Source organism: Petromyzon marinus, unplaced genomic scaffold (assembly GCF_048934315.1).
Source record: "Petromyzon marinus isolate PM22_M1 ecotype Great Lakes invasive population unplaced genomic scaffold, UKy_Petmar_22M1.pri1.0 PM_G_Scaffold_19, whole genome shotgun sequence".
NCBI lineage: Eukaryota > Metazoa > Chordata > Hyperoartia > Petromyzontiformes > Petromyzontidae > Petromyzon > Petromyzon marinus.
In genome coordinates this window covers 879,379-899,067 of record NW_027422750.1, presented here as the reverse complement: position 1 = coordinate 899,067, position 19,689 = coordinate 879,379, and the positions used below count along the sequence as shown (strand labels likewise).

The following is a 19,689-nucleotide window of genomic DNA, read 5'->3' as shown; positions in this document are numbered from 1 at the left end:
AGCGTGGCAGGGCCCTGTCGAGGTGATCGAGGCCAAGGGGCCGCAGCGCGTCCGTACGCAGGTCGCTTGCCGCCGCTGGTTTGTGCCTCCGTCGTGGTTAAAGCCCCCCCCTACATCCCGCCACATGTAGACGGTTCGTCTCCGGCTCCAGAGCGGCGGGTGTCTGATGCGTCCGACGTGCCGGGGCGGGTGAGCCCGGAAGTTGTGCTTCAGGAGGATTCTGCTGCGTCGCCCGCAGGATCCCATCACTCCCTGTGATGGACCACGTGTGGAGGCCGGGTTGCCATCTTCTCCTCCAAGGCAGGGGCTGCGCCCATTAGGCCATCTGCGTAATGTCCCAGTGGTCCCCAGCGCGCAAGTTCCTGCTTGAGATGGGGGGACTGGCGGCGATGGCTCGTGCAAAGAGTTGCTTCGGTCCGCTGGACCGCTCCCTCCTGTCATTCAATTGTGTTCCCACGCCGTCTGGCGGGTGGTCGCAGCCGCGAGCCGGGCCGTGGCCTCTGGTTGATCCGTCGGAAATTGTTACGCTTCCCTCGCGGTTCAGGGGTTAATCGTTAAAAGGGTTTTTGTTTCGAACGTTCGGTAGCCCTCCCTGTTAGGTAAATTGCGTTAGCGCACATTCCTGTTAGTGTTACCCCTCCTTACGGTGAGGGAAAAAAAGTATTTGATCCCCCTGCTGATTTTGTACGTTTGCCCACTGACAAAGAAATGATCAGTCTATAATTTTAATGGTAGGTTTATTTGAACAGTGAGAGACAGAATAACAACAACAAAATCCAGAAAACGCATGTCAAAAATGTATTTGCATTTTAATAAGGGAAATAAGTATTTGACCCCTCTGCAAAACATGACTTAGTACTTGGTTGCAAAACCCTTGTTGGCAATCACAGAGGTCAGACGTTTCTTGTAGTTGGCCACCAGTTTTGCATGTTCGGTCGACCTTTTGAAGACAGAATATTTGAAACTCAAAATAGTTTTTAGCAACCACCAAATAATTTCCTCTGAACCTTAACCTGAACATCAAGTCGAGCGTTGGGGTTATGCTCCCTAGGTTTTACGTAAAACTCCATATCGGCAATCTAGTTCTACCCTCCACACATTTTGCACCGCTTTTAATCAACGCGCGCCCAGCGACAATCGGCGCGTTCAGCAAAGGCAACTTCAAACGTGACGTTAAAACAATCGCCGTCAACAAATGATAACCGTCGAACGACGATGAAGGGTGTCAGTTCAATCCCCGGTCGGGGGTCGACTCGGCCCGCCATCGTCACCGTCGTCGACACCTCCCGGCCGTCGCGAAGCGAGCACCACTTTCTGCGAGTGAAGTCAACCAGCCCCACCGTAGGAACGAGGCGGCCTTCGTGTCCACAACGAACACAATCTAGTTCTACCCTCCACACATTTTGCACCGCTTTTAATCAACGCGCGCCCAGCGACAATCGGCGCGTTCACCCCTCTCCCGCTCCGGCCCCCTCGCCGGCTCGCAACGGCGGCGACCGCCGACGGCGGCGGCCATGCGACGTCCGAGGCGACCGAACGCAAAGAGGCGGAAACCTCCTCAGGGTTCCACGCGGAGACCTGGGGACACTTGGAGGCATTCAATCAAGATTCTAGGTTTTCGTGACTGCAGGGGAGCCACACCCTTTGGTTCTTTCGGTAAAAGTCATCACGTAGGTATAAAGTCAGGTAAGTATAAAATAAAGTAAATTAAATCACGTGACGTTTCGGGTGCAACACGACAAGCGTCCGTCATCAGGTGGGACAACCACAGCAAGAGACAGTTGCTGAAGTGGGCAAAAGGGTTGCCGTGACAAGAGGCTACGTAGGTAAGAGAGGGAGGAGGAGCCAGGGAGGAGAGATAGAGAGGGGGGTGTGGGGGGTAGGGGAGTGGAGTGCTGCTAGAGGGATTAGGAAACTAGCAAGGAAATGCCGGGGGGGGGGGGTGGGGGGGGAGTGAGCGGGTCAGGGAGTGGGAGGCTGAAGAAACTGGAGATGCGGATATGAAGGCAACACCATAAAGCAGTTAAGGTTTTACCTGGTTAATAACATCCTTCCAATGATTGCTCAATTTGTATACATCTTCTCAGTTGAAGTTATGTCTATGTTTAGATATCTGGATGGCTTCATGAACAAACCTTTGATAGTGGTTTGCAGAGTACCTTGGTCTTGGAAAAAAACTAAATCATGAGAGCCCACAGCGTTATAGCAATGGTCAGCCACGGCGGAGGTATTGGTTCTGCCGTGTTTCAGATCTGACTTGTGCTCGCGAACACGGTCCGAGATATGTCGTTTCGTTTCCCCAATGTAACAGCCACCACAGGTGCAACTTAGTTTGAAGACTCGAGGATATTGCATGTCAGGAATGACATCCTTCACCGATGGGATTAGATCACGGATTTTGTGTACTGTACTGAATCGGACCTGGATCTTGTGTTTAAGATTTTGGAAATATTTTTGGTAACGCCTGCTATGTATGGTAACGTCATGGTGTTGATCGGCGTCTCAGGGGGTTGTTTCTCCATGGTTGGAGAAACAACTTTGCGAATAATACGGTCCGAGTACCCATTCCCTCATCAAAACACTACACCATAGGGCCCACTGTATTTCTGACCAACACCACCTAGCCAGTGAACTGGAACACGTACACCAGGCCCTCAAGATGAATGGGTACTCGCAAAGCTGTTTCTCCAACCGTGTTTCTCCAATCCGGGTGCCGGCCCTCCCTGGCCAGTGGCCGCCCCCTGTCGGGGACAATCAGCTGCCTCAGCCTGGCCGAGATGTCGGTGATCCTTCTCGGGTCTCCTCCTCCTCCGCCTCCTCCGCCTCCTCCGCCTCCTCCGCCTCCGCCGCCGCCTCGGCCCCTGTCCATGGCCGGCGGTTGTCACCGCTCGGATTCTCGCTCGGCCCTCCTGTGTCACAAGCAGTGGGTCTCTGTGAGTGTGGGTCTCTGTGGGTCTCTGTGAGTGTGGGTCTCGGTGGGTCTCTGTGAGTATGGTTCCATATGAGGGTTGGTCTCTGTGAGGGTGGGTCTCTGTGGGTCTCTGTGAGTATGGGTCTCTGTGGGTCTCTGTGAGTATGGGTCTCTGTGGGTCTCTGTGAGTGTGGGTCTCTGTGGGTCTCTGTGAGTGTGGGTCTCTGTGGGTCTCTGTGGGTATCTGTGAGTGTGGGTCTCTGTGGGTCTCTGTGAGTGTGGGTCTCTGTGGGTCTTTGTGCGTGTGGGTCTCTGTGGGTCTCTGTGGGTCTCTGTGAGTGTGGGTCTCTGTGGGTCTCTGTGGGTCTCTGTGAATGTGGGTCTCTGTGACTCTCTGTGAGTAGAGGTCTTTGTGAGTGTGGTTCTCTGTGAGTATGGGTCTCTGTGGGTCTCTGTGAGTGTGGGTCTCTGTGGGTCTCTGTGAGTATGGGTCTCTGTGCGTGTGGGTCTCTGTGGGTCTCTGTGAGTATGGGTCTCTGTGAGTGTGGGTCTCTGTGAGTATGGGTCTCTGTGGGTCTCTGTGAGTGTGGGTCTCTGTGAGTATGGGTCTCTGTGAGTATGGGTCTCTGTGAGTATGGGTCTCTGTGGGTCTCTATGAGTATGGGTCTCTATGAGTGTGGTTCTCTGTGAGTATGGGTCTCTGTGAGTATGGGTCTCTATGAGTATGGGTCTCTGTGAGTATGGGTCTCTATGAGTATGGGTCTCTATAAGTGTGGGTCTCTGTGAGTATGGGTCTCTGTGAGTGTGGTTTTCTCTGAGTCTCTATGAGCATGGGTCTCTATGAGTATGGGTCTCTGTGAGTATGGGTCTCTGTGAGTATGGGTCTCTGTGGGTCTCTATGAGTATGAGTCTCTGTGAGTATGGGTCTCTGTGAGTATGGGTCTCTGTGGGTCTCTGTGAGTATGGGTCTCTGTGGGTGTGGTTCTCTGTGAGTATGGGTCTCTGTGAGTATGGGTCTCTGTGGGTCTCTATGAGTATGAGTCTCTGTGAGTATAGGTCTCTGTGGGTCTCTATGAGTATGGGTCTCTGTGAGTATGGGTCTCTGTGAGTGTGGTTCTCTGTGAGTATGGGTCTCTGTGGGTCTCTATGAGTATGGGTCTCTATGAGTGTGGTTCTCTGTGAGTAGGGGTCTCTGTGAGAATGGGTCTCTATGAGTATGGGTCTCTATAAGTGTGGGTCTCTGTGAGTATGGGTCTCTGTGAGTGTGGTTCTCTGTGAGTCTCTATGAGTATGGGTCTCTATGAGTATGGGTCTCTGTGAGTATGGGTCTCTGTGAGTATGGGTCTCTGTGGGTCTCTATGAGTATGGGTCTCTGTGAGTGTGGTTCTCTGTGAGTATGGGTCTCTGTGAGTGTGGTTCTCAGTGAGTCTCTATGAGTATGGGTCTCTATGAGTATGGGTCTCTGTGAGTATGGGTCCCTGTGAGTATGGGTCTCTGTGGGTATCTATGAGTATGGGTCTCTGTGAGTGTGGTTCTCTGTGAGTATGGATCTCTGTGAGTATGGGTCTCTGTGAGTATGGGTCTCTGTGGGTGTGGTTCTCTGTGAGTATGGGTCTCTATGGTTCTCACTCAGTGTGGGACCTTACCTGGTCAAATTCAAATGCTTGTGATGTGATGTGTGATGATGATGGTTGGCTTGGATCACACGGCCTACGCGGAGGGTGGGGGGATGCGTGACGTCATCAGGTGACATCACAGATGTGACGTCACCGCTCACTTGCCGTGACTAATATTAATATATACAAAAGTCTATTTTTATACTTGTTGCATTGTGTACAGTCTGGAAGCTACCCAGGTGCCAAATTTCAAGTTTGTTGCATGTTGGAAAGTAAGCTAAACATTTCGAACAGACACACATTCACAAATTTCCCTTTTATACATCATAAACTGTATATTATGTGTGTATATATAAACTGTACATTACGTGTGTATAAACTGTATATTATGTGTGTGTATATAAACTGTATATTATGTGTATAGACTGTATATTATGTGTATGTATAAACTGTATATTAAGTGTGTATATAAACTGTATATTAAGTGTAAATAAACTGTATATTATGTGTGTATATAAACTGTATATTATGTGTGTGTATAACCTGTATATTAAGTGTATATAAACTGTATATTATGTGTGTATATAAACTGTATATTATGTGTATATAAACTGTATATTACGTGTGTATATAAACTGTATATTACGTGTGTATATAAACTGTATATTATGTGTGTATATAAACTGTATATTATGTGTGTGTATGAACTCTATATTATGTGTATATGAACTGTATATTACGTGTGTATATAAACTGTATATTATGTGTATATATAAACGGTATATTATGTGTATGTATAAACTGTATATTATGTGTATATATGAACTGTATATTATGTGTATATATAAACTGTATATTATGTGTATATAAACTGTATATTATGTGTATATAAACTGTATATTATGTGTATATAAACTGTATATTATGTGTATGTATAAACTGTATGTTATGTGTATATATAAACTATATATTATGTGTGTATATAAACTGTATATTACGTGTGTATAAACTGTATATTATGTGTGTATATATAAACTGTATATTACGTGTGTATATAAACTGTATATTACGTGTGTATATAAACTGTATATTATGTGTATGTATAAACTGTATATTATGTGTGTATATAAACTGTATATTATGTGTGTATATAAACTGTATATTACGTGTGTGTATATAAACTGTATATTATGTGTGTATATAAACTGTATATTATGTGTATATAAACTGTATATTATGTGTATATATAAACTGTATATTATGTGTGTATATAAACTGTATATTATGTGTGTATATAAACTGTATATTATGTGTGTATATAAACTGTATATTATGTGTGTATATAAACTGTATATTACGTGTGTATATAAACTGTATATTATGTGTGTATATAAACTGTATATTATGTGTATGTATAAACTGTATATTATGTGTATATATAAACTGTTTATTACGTGTGTATATAAACTGTATATTATGTGTATATATAAACTGTATATTACGTGTATATATAAACTATATTATGTGTGTATATAAACTGTATATTATGTGTGTATATTAACTGTATATTATGTGTGTATATAAACTGTATATTACGTGTGTATATAAACTGTATATTATGTGTATATATAAACTGTATATTATGTGTGTATATAAACTGTATATTATGTGTGTATATAAACTGTATATTACGTGTGTATATAAACTGTATATTATGTGTGTATATAAACTGTATATTATGTGTGTATATAAACTGTATATTATGTGTATGTATAAACTGTATATTATGTGTATATAAACTGTATATTACGTGTGTATATAAACTGTATATTACGTGTGTATAAACTGTATATTATGTGTATATATAAACTGTATATTATGTGTGTATATAAACTGTATATTACGTGTGTATATAAACTGTATATTATGTGTGTATATAAACTGTATATTACGTGTGTATATAAACTGTATATTATGTGTATATATAAACTGTATATTACGTGTTATATAAACTGTATATTACGTGTATATATAAACTATATTATGTGTGTATATAAACTGTATATTATGTGTGTATATAAATTGTATATTATGTGTGTATATAAACTGTATATTACGTGTGTATATAAACTGTATATTATGTGTATATATAAACTGTATATTATGTGTGTATATAAACTGTATATTATGTGTGTATATAAACTGTATATTACGTGTGTATATAAACTGTATATTATGTGTGTATATAAACTGTATATTATGTGTGTATATAAACTGTATATTATGTGTATGTATAAACTGTATATTATGTGTATATAAACTGTATATTACGTGTGTATAAACTGTATATTACGTGTGTATAAACTGTATATTATGTGTATATATAAACTGTATATTATGTGTGTATATAAACTGTATATTACGTGTGCATATAAACTGTATATTATGTGTGTATATAAACTGTATATTACGTGTGTATATAAACTGTATATTATGTGTATATATAAACTGTATATTACGTGTTATATAAACTGTATATTACGTGTGTATATAAACTGTATATTACGTGTGTGTATATAAACTGTATATTATGTGTATATAAACTGTATATTATGTGTATATAAACTGTATATTATGTGTGTATAAACTGTATATTACGTGTGTATATAAACTGTATATTATGTGTATATAAACTGTATATTATGTGTGTATATAAACTGTATATTACGTGTGTATATAAACTGTATATTATGTGTATATAAACTGTATATTATGTGTGTATATAAACTGTATATTACGTGTATATAAACTGTATATTATGTGTATATATAAACTGTATATTATGTGTATATATAAACTGTATATTATGTGTGTGTATATAAACTGTATATTATGTGTATATATAAACTGTATATTATGTGTGTATATAAACTGTATATTATGTGTGTGTATGAACTGTATATTATGTGTGTATATAAACTGTATATCACGTGTGTATATAAACTGTATATTGACGATGACGATGATGACGATGCCACGTGTCTATTGATGACGATGACGACGATGCCACGTGTCTACTGATGACGATGACGATGATGACGATGCCACGTGTCTACTGGTGACGACGATGATGACGATGCCACGTGTCTACTGATAATGACGATGCCACGTGTCTACTGATGATGACAATGATGACGATGATGACGATGCCACGTGTCTACTGATGACGACGATGATGATGCCACGTGTCTACTGATGACGACGATGATGACGATGCCACGTGTCTACTGATGATGACGATGACGACGATGCCACGTGTCTACTGATGACGACGATGATGACGATGCCACGTGTCTACTGATGATGACGATGCCACGTGTCTACTGACGATGATGATGACGATTCCACGTGTCTACTGATGATGATGATGACGATGCCACGTGTCTACTGATGACGACGATGATGACGATGCCACGTGTCTACTGATGACGACGATGATGACGATGCCACGTGTCTACTGATGATGACGATGACGACGATGCCACGTGTCTACTGATGACGATGATGACGATGCCACGTGTCTACTGATGATGACGATGATGACGATGCCATGTGTCAACTGATGACGATGATGACAATGCCACGTGTCTACTGACGATGACGATGATGACGATGCCACGTGTCTACTGATGACGATGATGACGATGCCACATGTCTACTGATGACGACGATGACGACGATGCCACGTGTCTACTGATGACGACGATGCCACGTGTCTACCTGATGACGACGATGATGACGATGCCACGTGTCTACTGATGACGACGATGATGACGAACGCCGACGAACGGCGGCAGTCGCCCGACTCGGCACAGGGACTCACCAAACGTGGCGGCAGTCTTAGCGACGCTTTGCACGCGGCAACTTCTTCACGCAAACAGCCACCCCGTCTACAACACGCGGCAGGGGCAACGATCAAGCGGGCAGCAGCAGTCAGTCAGTCTCTCTCTGTGTGTGTGTCTCTCTCTCTCTGTCTATCCCTGTGTGTCTCTCTGTGTCTCTCTCTGTCTATCCCTCTCTCTGTCTCTGTTTCTATCCCTGTCTCTCTCTCTGTCTATCCCCGTCTCTCTCTCTGTGTGTGTCTCTCTCTCTGTCTATCCCTGTGTGTCTCTCTGTGTGTCTCTCTCTGTCTATCCCTCTCTCTGTCTGTGTCTCTCTCTGTGTCTATCCCTGTCTCTCTCTCTGTCTATCCCCGTCTCTCTCTCTCTGTTTCTCTCTCTGTCTATCCCTGTGTGTCTCTCTGTGTGTCTCTCTCTCTCTGTCTATCCCTCTCTCTGTGTCTCTCTCTGTCTCTGTGTCTATCCCTGTCTGTCTGTCTCTCTGTCTATCCCTGTGTGCCTCGGTGTCTCTGTCTCTCTCTCTGTGTCTCTGTCTGTGTCTTTTGTGTTTTTCTCTGTGTCTCTCTCTCTCTGTGTCTCTCTCTCTGTCTATCTCTCTCTCCGTCTCTGTCTCTCTCTCTGTCTCTCTGTGTGTCTCTCTGTCTATCTCTGTGTTTCTCTCTCTGTCTGTCTCCCTGTGTCTCTGTCTCTCTCTGTTTCTCTCTATCTGTCTCTCTGTGTCTCTCTATCTATCTCTGTCTCTGTCTCTCGCTGTTTCTCTGTCTCTCTGTGTCTCTCTCTTTGTGTCTATCTCTGTGTCTCTGTCTCTCTGTGTCTCTCTCTCTGTGTCTCTCTCTGTCTCTCTCTGTGTGTCTCTCTCTGTGTCTGTGTGTCTCTGTCTCTCTCTCTGTGTGTCTCTCTGTGTCTCTCTCTCTGTGTCTCTCTCTGTGTCTCTCTCTGTCTCTCTGTGTCTCTCTCTCTCTGTGTCTCTCTGTGTGTCTCTCTCTGTGTCTCGCTGTGTGTCTCTGTGTCTCTCTCTCCGTGTGTCTCTCTCTGTGTGTCTCTCTGTGTGTGTCTCTCTGTGTCTCTCTCTGTGTCTCTCTCTGTGTGTCTCTCTCTGTGTGTCTCTGTCTCTCTCTGTGTGTCTCTCTCTGTGTGTCTCTCTCTGTGTCTCTCTGTGTCTGTCTGTGTGTCTCTCTGTGTCTCTCTGTGTCTCTCTGTCTCTCTCTGTGTCTCTCTCTGTGTTGAACTTCGCACTCAGATCGTCAGCGAGGCGACTGCGACCCGAGCGGTTAGCTCGGGTCGCATTGGGGCGTGGGGAGGGGCCAACCAGCGAGGCAACGCCGCGATTGGACAGAGGGAGGAGGAGGGGGAGGGGCCTCTATCACTTCCCCAACGAGGCAAAGATTGTGAATATTAATTCACGTTTTGGGGAAATGGCAATTCTTCGTACAGCAGAGAGATCTCTCCGGAATTATTTAAGACAATATTTGGGCATTGAGGCTTTATTCATGGCAGAGAGCAATATCCCTTCTTTATTAGAGATGTATTTGCGGTTAAAGTAAACAATTAAACGAAACTATATATACTTTTTTTATTTTACCAGGAAAAGCTGTAGTAGTGTACAGGCCCTTTTCACAAGCGACCTGGCCAGAAATGATAGCTCAGCTAAATGTCTTCTTACGCGGAAATTGACAGAAGCCGAATATCTTCTTTGGTTCTTTCGGTAAAGTCACCACGTAGAATGAGAATAAAATTATAAATTGATAAAATAAAATAACACAATACAATTCTCACGACGTTTCGGCCACAACACAAGCGGCCTTCAGGTGAAGGGACGAGACTGTCTGGCCGAAACGTTGTGATAATTTTATTGCGTTATTTTATTTGATCAATTTATTATTTTATTCTCATTCTACGTGGTGACTTTACCGAAAGAACCAAAGAAGATGAATCCTTGCAGTCACGAAAGCTTTAAATCGACAATTTAACCTTAAAAAACCTTCGGCGCAAGCCCTTGAAACTTACCTACAAGCAAGGGGTCCACTGAGCTGTTAGCTTCTCTTCTTTTAGGAGCGACCTGTCCACAAATGATCGCCCCTCCAAGCAAGCGGCGTGTTGTCGCGTGGACAACGTCGGCAGCCAAACGCCGTGAATGCGCCGTGGTGATGTTGACTTTAAATGTGGGGCGAAAAAACCGGAGGGCCCGGAGAGAAATCCACGCGACCATGGGGAGAGACGCAAATTCTAAATATACAGCAGCAGCAGCAGGCGTCAGGGTCGGGATCGAACCCACTACCTCCTGTAGACCAGGCGACGTAGTTAACATCTCGTGTGTGACACGTATCTCAACACACACGCGAGTGAGGACACACACACGGAATACACACACACATACACTGGGGAACAAACACACACACATAAAACACACACACACGGAACACACACACGGGACACACACGGAACACACACACGGAACACACACACGGGACACACACACGGGACACACACGTAACACACACACACGGAACACACACACGGAACACACACACGGGACACACACACGACACACACACACAGAACACACACACGGAACACACACACGGGACACACACACGTAACACACACACACGGAACACACACACTGAACACACACACGGAACACACACACGGAACACACACACGGAACACACACACCGAACACACACACACGTAACACACACACGGAACACACACACGGAACACACACAGGGGACACACACACGTAACACACACACACCGAACACACACACGTAACACACACACACGGAACACACACACCGAACACACACACGTAACACACACACAGAACACACACACGGAACACACACACACGGAACACACACACACGGAACACACACACGGAACACACACACGGAACACACACACACGGAACACACACACACGTAACACACACACACGGAACACACACACCGAACACACACACACGGAACACACACACGGAACACACACACCGAACACACACACACACATAACACACACACACGGAACACACACACACGTAACACACACACACGGAACACACACACGGAACACACACACGGAACACACACACACACGGAACACACACACGGAACACACACACGGAACACACACACGGAACACGACTGGGTGAGTGGGTGAGTATGTGGGTAGGTGAGTGTGTAGGTGAGTATGTGAGCGACTGGGCGAGTGATTGGGTGAGTGAGTGTATGAGTGGTTGGGTGAGTGGGTGAGTGTGTTTCTGGGTGAGTGTGTGGGTGGGTGAGTGGGTGGGTGAGCATGTGAGTGAGTGAGCGACTGGGTGAGTGGGTAGTGAGTGTGTGGGTGAGTGTGTGAGCAACTGGGTGAGTATGTGGGCGACTGGGTGAGTGAGTGTGTGTGTGAGTGAGCTACTGGGTGAGTGGGTGGGTGTGTGAGTGTGTGAGGTGAGTGTGTGAGCGACTGGGTGAGTGTGTGAGTGAGTGAGCGACTGGGTGAGTATATGGGTGGGTGAGTGTGTGGGTGGGTGAGTGTGTAGGTGAGTATGTGAGAGACTGGGCGAGGGATTGGGTAAGTGAGTGTATGAGTGGTTGGGTGAGTGGGTGGGTGGGTTAGTGTGTGAGTTTCTGGGTGAGTGTGTGGGTGGGTGAGTGGCTGAGTGAGTGGGCGAGTAAGTGAGCGAGTGGGTGGGTGAGTGGGTGAGAGTGTGGGTGGGTGAGTGTGTGAGCAACTGGGTAAGTGAATGTGTGTGTGTGAGTGGGTGGGTGAGCGTGTGAGTGAGTGAGCGACTGGGTGAGTGGGTAGTGAGTGTGTGGGTGAGTGTGTGAGCGAGTGTGTGAGCAACTGGGTGAGTATGTGAGCGATTGGGTGAGTGAGTGTGTGTGAGTGAGCGACTGGGTGAGTGGGTGGGTGTGTGAGTAAGTGTGTGAGGTGAGTGTGTGAGCGACTGGGTAAGTGAGTGTGTGTCTGTGAGTGGGTAGGTGAGCGTGTGAGTGAGTGAGCGACTGGGTGAGTGGGTAGTGAGTGTGAGTGCCGGACGGGTAACTCTGTCGTGGACAGTGCTGTGGGGGGAGGTCCAATTTCGATTGGCTCCTCCCCTCATGGCATCTGTGTCCACCACAGGGGCTAAACGGGGGCTCTGGACGGGTGCGAGGGGCTGGTAACCCCTCCACCTTCAATTAATTACCACTAAACCACGAGTTAAACTGAAATATGTAACTAATAAGCTTGTGCCGGAGGCCCCGGGGGCCAGGCGTCTATGACGTTTCCTGGCCAAACCCCAATTGGCGGAGCCAGGAGATTGAATATCTACCCTCGGGGCTCCTCCATAAACAACGAAAAACCACTACGGGTGGCCACGTGGAATGTTCGAACGCTCACTGCGGAGGAGAGGCTGCCACTCCTCTGTCGGGAGCTGGACCGGTACCGCCTGGATCTATGTGACATTCAGGAGGTCCGGTGGACCGGTTCTGGCTCCTGCCACCATGAGGGGTGGACAGTCCTCTACTTGGGGCAGCAGACTGCCAAACAACAGGGTGTGGCTCTTTTGAACAAAAGAATGAAGGGGGCGTGGGAGCATGGCGGTGAGGTGTGGGAAGCTGTAAGCCCCAGGCTACTTTGGGCTCGCCTTCCCATCAACCGGAGGCGAGGAATGGTGGTCGTGGTTACTTATGCCCCCACCGAAGATGAACATCCGTGGAGGGATGCAGGCAAAGCCGATGAGTCAGATGCCTTCTATGACCTCCTGTCACAGGTGCTGGCTAAAGTGGCCCCTCGGGATAGAGTCATCATGTTGGGTGACTTCAATGCCCGAGTTGGTCATGATGCTGGCACCTGGTCTGGAGTGATTGGAGGGCATGGACCAGATCAGCTCAATAACAACGGTAGGAGGCTGCTAGATTTTTGTGCAGCCCATGGGCTTGTAATTACCAACACGCTGTTCCGGCATCGGCGCATTCACACAACATCATGGATGCATGCCGGGTCCAAGCAAGAACATCTGCTGGACTACATAGTGACGGACCAGCGGATGCGAGCCCATGTCCTTGACACCAGGACCTACCGTGGAGCTGATCTGCCCTCTGACCATCGACTAGTCATCTGTAAGATGCGCCTGCCATTCTTCTACTCCGGTGGTGGGTGTACACCCAGGACCCCATTCCAACCTAAAGTGGCCTGATCTCAGTTATCTGATGAAAGTTGCAAGCGAGAATTTAATCATTGCTTGTGGCTGGGATTGGCATCGTCCCCGACTCCTCCTGATGTCGAGGGTAAATGGGCGAGGTTTAGGACTGTGACTCATGCAGCTGCAATGGCTGCTTTGGGCACGCGGTCCAGACCTCCCCAGAGACCCTGGCTGACAGAGGAGGTGTTCAGGATGGTTGAGAAAAAGCGACAGGCCCACTGTCATCGGCTACAGAATCCCACGTCAGAGAATGAGGAGGCTTACCGCAGCCTTCGCTCGGAGGTTCGGAGAGCCGTGAGGCGCTGCAAGGATGGGTAGTGGTCGCGGGTTGCTGAGGAGATGGAGTCTGCCTCAGTGGCCCGTGATCACAAATTTCTATTTAACTCCATCAAAAAAGTAACCTGCAGCACCACACCTATTACCATCAGGAGAAAAAACGGTGATCCAATCTCCGACCCCCATGAACAGGTTTGCAGATTTGCTGAGCATTTCTGTGAGGTCCTGGGGGAGGGAAAATCCCTCAGCCAGGAAAACATCGTGGCACAAAGTGAGGATGACCCTGCTGAGGCTGCGGTGCCTCAAATATTGGAAGAAGTCACCCCCTGTGAGTGGCTGGCTGAGGTGTCATCTGTTGAGGAAGTACTGAGGGCGATCCGGAGTCTGAGACCAGGAAAGGCAGCGGGCAGAGATGATCTCCAAAGCGAAATGCTGAGGGAGGGTGGCGTTTGTGCACTGACTGCCCTATATGACATCATAACAACAGTCTGGACCACTGGACGGGTTCCGCAGGATTGGAAGGATGCCCTGGTGGTCCCCCTTTTTAAGAAGGGGGACCACCGGCGGGCAAGGCTGCAATGGCTGGGTCATGTAGCCCGCATGCCCAGCCACTGCATGCCGAAACAGCTTTTGTTCGGCCGGATCGAGGGGGCTAAACGGGCGCGGCCCGGGCTAGAGAAGAGATGGAGTGATGTGGTACGGGAGGACGTGGAGCTGAGTGGACTTGCCGATGACTGGTACCAGCGGTGTCAAGATCGGCCTCTGTGGAGGAGGCTCGTGAAGGACGCTAGTGGGCAGTTGGAGGTAGTCGCCCTCCAACAACAACGGAGGGTGGAGGAATGATGCTCACCACAACGAGCGGAGCGCCGGGTGGCTAAAGCACAGCAGGTTGGCACAGTAGGGGGCACAGGTGGTGCATCAGCCAGTCATCTCAGTCAGTCGACCCATGGCACCTGGGTCTGCCCCGTGACCTGTCAGCGGGCGTTCGACACTTCACGTGGCCTCAGGGTGCACATAGCCTGGCACAAGCGTCGTGGTGACGTCACCGCCACTTAGTGGTGAATGGCGGTTGTTGTTGTTGAGGTGAGTGTGTGAGCGACTGGGTGAGTGTGTAAGTGAGTGAGCGACTGGGTGAGTGTGTGGGTGGGTGAGTGTGTGGGTGAGTGGTTGGGTGAGTGGGTGGGTGAGTGTGTGAGTTTCTGGGTGAGTGTGTGGGTGGGTGAGTGTGTGAGCGACTGGGTGAGTGATTGGGTGAGTGAGTGGGTGGGTGAGAGAGAGTGAGTGGCTGAGTGAGTGGGCATGTGGGTGAGTGAATGGGTGAGTGGGTAATTGAGTGGGTGGGTGAGTGTGTGAGCGACTCGGTGAGTGAGTGCGTGGGTGGATCAGTGAGTGGATGAGTGAGGAGGGGCACTGCGGGGTGGGGGAGTGTACAGAGGGTGAGGGGTAATGATTATTATACAGGGCGGTACTAAAGTCAGGACACAGTTTCTTGGGTTTATCTTTAAGTTTATTGTGATTTTGCGAGTTTATATAGGTAGCTCTGCTTAAACGTGTCTCTCTCTCCATCCGTCTCCACTCTCTCTCTTCCTCTCTTCACTGCTGGCCTGTAGGTTTGGGCCGAGCGAGTTCCTGCCGGGGTTTTGGCTCTTCAGGAGTTGATTCCCCCCGTGGCTTTGTCGGCACGAGGCGACCGCGCGGAGTGTCAAGGGCTCCACCGGGCCCCAAGCCGCTGCCCCAGCACCACCGTAGCAGCCAAACCACCGGTGCTCGGCATGGCCTCTATGAAGGTCTTGCTGGACCTCATGTTGAGCACGGGGTACAACATTGTCCAGGAGAACGGACAGAGGAAGTTCGGACCGCCACCCGACTGGCAGGGGCCCCCTCCCGCCCGTGGCTGCGAGGTGTTTCTGGTGAGGATCCCGCGCGACCTCTACGAGGATGAGCTGGTGCCCGTGCTGGAGACGGTGGGGAAGCTCTACCAGCTCCGCCTCATGATGGAGCATAGCGGAGAGACCCGCGGTTATGCGTTCGCTACCTACGCGACGCTCGCCCAAGCCACGGATGCCGTCAAGAAACTCGACAAATTCGAGATCCGTCCCGGACGCCGCATTGCAGTCTGCTTCAGCGTGGACAATCGCCGCCTCTTCATTGGGGGGCTGCCAGAGGACAAGAAGCGAGCGGAGGTGATGATGGCGATGAGCGGTGCCACAGAGGGCGTGGCGGATGTCAAGATGAGCGTCTGTCGCTGGGACAAAACCCTCAACCGAGGCTATGCGTTCATCGAGTACGGGAGCCATCGCGCGGCCGCCATGGCCAGGAAGAAGCTCCTTCGAATCAACTTCCGGCCATGGGGCCGGACCATCAAGGTAGACTGGGCCATCCCGGAGTGGGAAACGGTGGCTGCGGCCGCGGCAACGGAAGACGCGGAGGAGGAGGCGGCGGTGCCAGACCTGCCGGAGCCGGAGTGCACGGCCACCGGCAAAGCCGCACACAGCCTGTTTGAGGGCTGGGGGGCACGTACGTGGCTGTGGTGGGTACCTCTCCACCTGCGGCCTATGCCCATTGCTCTCGAGGCGCTGCCGGAGGCGGCCATGCTGTCGTGGGAGGTGCGGCTGCGGATGCTGTGCCGGACCGCCGGCGTCAGCTACCCAATCTTCGAGCTGCACGCTCACTCGGAGCCCGGGATACCCGTGGGCCTCCTCTATAAGGTGTCGATTCCCGGGATGGGAAAAGGCACCGGCATCTTCCCCGCATTTCTGAGCTCCAGCGAGGAGGGAGCACGGGAGGTGGCGTGTCAGCACGCCTACAACATCCTCACCAAGGCGAATCCTCTGAGAATGTGCCCAGCCCCTGCCGCGACACCGCCTCCCAGCCGCCTCTTCCAGGATCCTTGAAGAAAAAACTAATTCATGCGTTTGACATGTCAACGCCATTTCGTTTTGAAAATGTAGCGGAGAAAAATATATTTTGTTCACATCGCATTCTGTTTTGTCAATAATCTCTGTAACGTGCGCCTGCTCTGCAAGGCATGCATTAACCCCTTTCTGTCTCAATTTCATTCCCAGCATGCAATTCTCCAAGCCTCAGATTTTATAACATATTTCGCACAACTTTAATCCTGGTAAATATATTATTTTCTTTAAAAACACGAGCATTATATTTAGTCTATTGCATGGCTAAAGTATTCTAAGTAAAAATATAAATTGTATTAACCAATATTTGATCATCGCTATGATAAATATATTTCTACCCTACAATATACAAATCTACATTGTGCTAATGTTTCAATTTTACTTTTATTAACTTACAAATATAGTGTCTAGGACACATTTTCAAAGAAATATTTTCATGTACCCAGACAATATTTGCAAGTGCCCACATAAAAAAAAACTTGCAGACTGCATACGTAGCTACGACAACAGAATCCTTGAAGAAAAAACGAATTCAGGTGTTTGACATTTCGTTTTATACAGGAGAAAAATATATATATATTGTGCACATCGCATTCTGATGTCAAAACATTTGATTCTTTATAAAATTGAAAAACCCTTGAACAACTTTGCTGCACACGGAGATGTCCGTGCACTGCCTCGTTTCCACAGCTTCTATCCCAGTGCCATTTGTATTTCATGCACATACCGCTGTTAAGAGTTTGATGTTTTATTGATTTTCAATTTAGGTGTTTTTTTCCTGTAATGTTTTTTTGTTATTTTTTTAGTGGAAATAAAGTCCTGAAAAGTCTCTTCCTCTCTCTCTCTCCACTCTCTCGGCCGAGTCTCTGCCACTTCTGGTTCTGAGTGTCGCATGCTTGGGATCCTTCTTTCCCTCCTCTGTGGATTTAATTTGATATGCTGATTTACACGCCAACATATTTCAGACTTCCCTGTTTTGTTAGGGTATTATCCTGATCATTACCAACGTTCCCACGGCCAGGCACTTTCGAGTAACTTATTACCTTTTACCACAGCATCATAATATCATTTTCCTGGATCATCGCCTTCATAGCTTTGATCAATCACCAATGGTTTACTGGTTCGTTTTTGTATTTACTTATGCCACCCTAAACTTGGTTCGAAGCTTTCGTGACTGCAGGAATTAATCTTTGTTTTTTAGGTAAAGTCACGTATAAATAAGAAATAACAAAACAACATAATTATGTTTTGTTATTTCTTATTTATATGTGACTTTATCGAAAAAACCAAAGATTAATTTATGTCACCCTCTTTCCCCGTGGGACCATGTGGCGTGAAGTTGTGTCGCACATAAAGAGAATCTGTTCACATCACGATTTTCCGTATTCGACTGTCAGTTGCCATCCCAGGGGGCAATATGCACATTTGTCGACTCGGCGAATCGACATGATTTCGGGCTCCGTTGGGTCGCCCCTTTTGTGCTTTTGCGCGAGCCGGATTTCAACGCAATTCCCGATCCGTTGTGGTGCCACGGTCTCGGAGCAACTCTGCCGGCGCCTCGACTCCCCCGTGGCCCCCCACACCGAGCACGCACCTGCAGCGCCCGCACATAGCGTCCTGGCGGGGGATTGCCCGTCACGACGGGTTTTCATCCGAAGGGTCTCTGGGATGAAAGTCCCGCGGTTTCCCGGTGCCAGGAGAATGGCCGACCCTCGCAGAGCGAGTCACATTGCGGCGCCTCTGAGTTGGCTTCAAATTGTTTGGGCGCGCGAAGGTTTGCCGGGTCGGCAGCGACGAGTCGCGCGCGACGCTCCCCGCCTTCTCGAGCCGCTCGCGGCATCTGTGTGACGCCGGCGAGCGCCGCTACGAGGCGGCGATAGGCAAAGTTCCCTTTCGTCTTCGTCCCTCCGACTCTCACGGCGTCCGCGTGACGCCGTGAGCACGGCCGCGAGGTACGTGATGGGGCCTGCGAGCATTTGCGGACTTGGGTAGCGGTAGGCCTAGGGTCGGCTCGTAGAATATTCCCTCCGGGCGGTGCGGGGTTTGCGCCACGAATAAAAGTCAGCAGAGAGCATCGGTGTGGTGCGCGTGTGATTCCCGTGCGGAGCGGCTCCGTGGGCGGATGCGCGGCGAGAGCGAGGGCGGAGCCGCAGCCGGAGCTCGCGCGTTGAGATCATCGCCCGCAGGTGCGAGACCGTTCGGGCCCCGTGTTAATGACGGCTGCGGTGCGCGTGGATGCTCGTGGAGGTAATCGCTCCCCGGTGTAGGCGCTAGCGTGTCGCTGTCCGCTGCATTAGCGATAGCCGCGGTGCGCGCGGGGGTGCGTGGGTTTACTCCGTGCGGCCGTGAGCCAGCAGCACGAGTCTGTCCCTCGGAGAGGGCGCTAGCGCGGGGGGCCCGATTGCTCGGTCGGCGGGGGCCCGGCGGGAGCCGACCGACGCGGTGGAGGAGGCGGCGGAAGGGGCCGATGTCGCGCCCCACCTGCCCAGCGAGGGCGGTGGGGTGGACGTCGGCCCCCACACCGCCATGGCCCTGTACACGTTAAAGTATTGAGCACAAACTGAAGGAGCAGGGAAAATGGTAATGTTGCTTGGATTAAATTTTAATATCATTGCAACTGTATAGTTTTGATATGTTTTATTGAAAAAACATTCACGTGCATTGGCATGTCCCTCTGTCTCAAACATTAATAATGTATCATCTGCAAATGTCCTTTAGCAATATAAAAAATGTTAATGTTTGTTCAACATTGGTATGCAGCTTGAAGAATGACGGAGTCTTATAACTGAAGACATTTCGGATTTTCAATCAAAATGTACAAATAATCCACTCTACCATAAACATGCTACATTCCAGCTAAAGTATAGTAGTATATTACTGTAAAGTAGTA

General features: G+C 48.4%; 1 long non-coding RNA gene and 1 pseudogene across 1 annotated transcript; one reads left to right on the top strand and one right to left on the bottom strand.

Moving 5' to 3' along the window:
- Positions 1-792: 792 nt before the first annotated feature.
- Positions 793-9,691, bottom strand: LOC142912093 (uncharacterized). The gene is made up of 3 exons (XR_012933916.1): positions 8,411-9,691; positions 4,558-4,621; positions 793-2,909 (listed from the first exon to the last, which is right to left on the bottom strand). It is a non-coding gene; the product is annotated as an uncharacterized LOC142912093 (long non-coding RNA).
- LOC142912092 (putative RNA-binding protein 46 pseudogene) lies at positions 4,703-17,628 on the top strand (annotated as a pseudogene).
- Positions 17,629-19,689: the final 2,061 nt, after the last annotated feature.